The 4,417-nt window shown below is 38.5% G+C and overlaps 1 non-coding gene across 1 annotated transcript; it reads left to right on the forward strand.

Moving 5' to 3' along the window:
- Positions 1-4,097: 4,097 nt before the first annotated feature.
- Positions 4,098-4,204, forward strand: LOC141688656 (small nucleolar RNA R71). The gene has a single exon (XR_012562089.1). It is a non-coding gene; the product is annotated as a small nucleolar RNA R71 (small nucleolar RNA).
- Positions 4,205-4,417: the final 213 nt, after the last annotated feature.

Here is a 4,417-nt window from a genome sequence, read left to right on the forward strand (position 1 = left end):
AATTGAAATAAAAATAGAATTAATTCTCAGAAACATCTGTCAGAAAATTACACTTGATAGAAACGGATCAAAACCGGGTTGGAAACCGGATTCTGATTCGGGTTGGCAAGAACAAAAACGGGTCACCGACCGGTCTAAACTCCGGCGACGTTGCCCAGTTTCCGACTAGCTCAATTCTGATAGCTCTGAGGGTTATTCAACCCTGTTCTCATAGGGTTTTTAATCCTTAATCATGCAGAAATCCAATCCCCATGGCTACAGGTACAGACGATATCTGTATCGTCTTCTCCGATCAAACTCGAAGAACGCTGGCGACAGTCGCGGCGGTTTCCGGTGACCAGAACCCAGAACTCGACCAAACTAATTGCAAAATACTCCTTACATCGTTATGATGCTAACCCAGCCCACCAAAACGTTAAACAATCAGTCCGGTGATCAGAAAATCAAAATCGTCGTTTAAGGCGGCGATATTCCGGCGAACATCAAACGTAAACCAAAATCAACGAAACCGGTCTCAATCGATCACAAATTTTACGATCTATAACTCTATATCATTTAATTGAATCAAAACAGTCTCAAATAAAAAGACCTGAAATTGAATTAAAACCCTATCAATCGAACTACGATATATAGCTATCGTTTATAAAATTAACTATCAGAAATCCAACATAAATCATCAAACAAAGCCATATCCAGCATCAATTTCAACAAATAACCCTAAAATCGAAATGTACCAATTCTAGCATAAACCCTAGAATTACAAATTGAAAATCTAAACATCAGAACCTGAAATTGATTGCATAAACCGAAAGAACAACTCAAAACCATCGATTTGAGTACTTACATGATACGATTTGGTGTTCAGAAATGTTCAAAATCACTGATTGATTCCTGACCCGAATTCCGACCCGAATTGTTCTTCAGAGAATTCCCAGAAATTGCGCAGAATTTTTATAATTAATTAATTATATTTAATTAATAATTAGGCTATTTATAGTAGTGAAATTAATACTCCTAAATAAAATTATGGCCCTAATTCTACACTTTTTAAAATTAATAGGCCCCTAATTTTATAATTTTTGAGTATTAAAATTTAATTTATAAATATTATATATATATGTAATATATATGCCAAAATTTCCTAAAAATTGTGAATAATGCAAAAATACAAAAAAATGGTATAAATAAAAGTCCTATAATTTTATTAAAAAAATGTGATTTTTGTGGGGTTTTTAACACCCAATGGGGCCCGGAAAAGTCATTTTTCACAAAACGAGAAAATTTATAAAATGCCAATATGTTCAGAATAATGCGATGGTAAAAGCCGTTTGATGAAAAATAAGGCCCATTATTTTATTTGAAATACCTACTTTAAAATCATGATTCGGGTCGTAAATTTTTTCAAATGAAAGCTAAAACTGAAAAATAAAATATCTGAAAAATATCTTAAAAATACCGGGACGACACAGAATGCACATAACACATAGCACTTAGGCTTTGACAGTTAATTCCACATAAATGACACATTAACACACATATTATAAATATGATATAATACAGATGTAAATTTCCCAGACGCTACAAATCACGTCTGAAAAGATTGCCATCATACATCTCTGAAATGTGGCTGGCGCACCACACAGACCAAAAGAAACTCGTCTGAAGGAGAAAGTACCAAATGGATAAGTGAAGGTAGTTTTCTCCTGATCTTCTGGAGTGATACAAATCTAATTATAACCCGAATAGCCATCTAGAAGATAATAGTACTCATGATCGGCCAACCTGTCAAGCATCTGATCAATGAAGGGCAAAGGGAAGTGATCCTTCCTAGTGGCTTTGTTTAGCTTCCTGTAGTCCATGCAAACTCTCCACCCCGTGACTGTCCTTGTAGGAATAAACTCATTCTTATCATTTGCTACAACAGTAATTCCACCTTTCTTTGGCACACATTGGACCGGGCTTACCCATGAACTGTCAGAGATAGGGTTGATATTCCCTGCATCTAGCCACTTAAGAATTTCCTTTTTCACTACTTCCTTCATTATAGGATTAAGTCTTCTTTGCTGCTCTAGCAGAATTTTATGCATACAGTAAGAAGGGCAATTCCCTTGATATCTGCTATAGTCCATCTAATTGTTGATTTGAACTCTCTTAGCATCCTCAAAAGCTTTTCCTCATCACTACCTGAAAGGTCAAATGCAATAATAACAGGCAGAGTAGATGCATCACCTAAAAATGCATACCTCAAATGTTCAGGTAAAGGCTTAACTCAAGAGTGAGAGCTTCCTCAATAAAAGGCTTGAGGCGTTTAGGAGCTTTGTTCAATTCCTCCATTCTAAGAGATTTAAAAGGCATATCAATTTTTCTTTTCCAGGGAGAAGCATTCAAATATTGTAATTGTTCTTCCCCTTCGTCATCTTCACTCTCTGAATTCCCCAATAAGACTTTTTCCAAGGCATCAGACCTTAGCAATTGATCAAGTTCCGATGTGACCACCGAATCAACCAACTCCACTTTTAAGCACTCCTCATTATCAGTAGGGAATTTTATAGCATTGAACACATTAAACATAACATCCTGATCCAACACTCGCATGGTGAGCTCACCCTTCTGCACATCTATCAAGGTTCGGCCAGTCTCCAGGAAACGTCTTCCCAAGATTATGGGAATCTTCTTATCCTCCTCGAAATCAAGAATTATGAAATCTACAAGAAAGATGAGTTTATCAACCTTGACCAAAACATCCTCCACAATACCTCGCGGATATGTATTAAAACGGTCGACCAACTGTAAAGTCATATAAGTCAGTTTGGGATCAGGTAAGTCCAACTGCTTAAAAATTGACAAAGGGATCGGATTGATGCTAGCTCCTAAGTCACATAAGCATATGTCAAAAGACACTTTTCCAATATTTCATGGAATAGTGAAGCTTCCTGGATCTTTAAGCTTCGAAGGCAGCTTCTGTTGCAGCACATCACTGCATTCCTTCGTGAGAGCGACTGTCTTTAAATCATCTAGCTTCACCTTTCGAGAGAGAATACCTTTCATAAACTTTACATAACTAGGTATCTGCTCGAGAGCCTCGGCGAAAGGTATGTTGATATGAAGTTTCTTGAACACCTCCAGAAACTTCTCAAATTGCTTGTCCAACTTTTTAATTTGCAGCCTCTTGGGAAAAGGTGGTGAAGGATAGATTTGTTTCTCCCATGTATTACCTTCACGTGGAGTGTGCTCAACAGTAGTCTTCATTGGTTCCACTTCTTTGTCCTGCTACACTACTTCTTTCTCAGCACCAACTTCTTTAGTCAACTCTTGAGTTTGTTCGGGATTCGCAACTTTTCCAGACCTTAAAGTGATTACCTTTACTTGCTCCTTAGCTTCCCTCTTTCCTGGAACTACAGTATCACTAGGTAATGTACCAGGCTGACGATTTAGCAAGGCATTGGCAATTTGACCAATTTGATTTTCCAAGGTCTTGATAGAAACAACTTGACTCTTGCACATAAGCTTCAACTCCTCTAATTCAGATTTTTCATTGGCTTGTTGTAGCTGAAGTTGTTGTCTCGGTGCATACTGTGGTTGCTGAAACCCTGGGGGTTGTATTGTTTAGCTGGGTACTGCTGATAAGGTTGTTGAACCGCATTCTGAGCATTGCTCCAAGTGAAATTAGGATGATTGCGGTTATTAGGATAATAGGTGGCTGGCGCTGGTTGCTGTGATCGCTGGAAGTTGCTCACAAACTGAGCTGATTCACTAGAAATTGTACACTGATCAGTTTCATGGGCACCATCACAAAGCTCACAAACACTTGCGATTTGATTTACTCTATAATTAGCCAAAGTGTCCACCTTCATCATCAGAGCTTTAAGTTGGGCAGCGATAGTAGTAGCTGCATCCAACTCTAGAATTTCTGCGACTTTTCCTTGAGTTAGTCTCTGGGAATGATTCAGGTACTCATTAGCAGCCATTAGTTCAATAAGTTCATAAGCTTCATCATAGCTCTTAGCCCACAAGGCTCCTCCTGATGCTGCATCTAACATGGGTCTAGAAGTAACACCCAATCCATTGTAGAAGCAATTATAATCATCCAATCAGGCATGCCATGGTGTGGGAACTTCCTTAGCATCTCCTTATATCGATCCCAAGCCTCACACAGAGATTCCCCTGTTTGATGAGAAAACTGGGTAAGAGCATTCCTGATTGCATCAGTCTTCGCCATGGGGAAGAATTTAGTGAGAAACTTCTGCGCAAAATCCTCCCAAGTGGTGATAGATCCTGCTGGCAGAGAGTGTAACCAGCACTTCGCCTTGTCCCTTAGAGAGAACGGAAATAGGCGTAGCTTGATAGCGTCTTCAGTCACATCATTGAATTTGAAAGTATCACAGATCTCGATGAAATCCCTGATGTGCATTTGGGG

Source organism: Apium graveolens, chromosome 9 (genome assembly GCF_009905375.1).
Source record: "Apium graveolens cultivar Ventura chromosome 9, ASM990537v1, whole genome shotgun sequence".
NCBI classification, from domain to species: Eukaryota; Viridiplantae; Streptophyta; class Magnoliopsida; order Apiales; family Apiaceae; genus Apium; species Apium graveolens.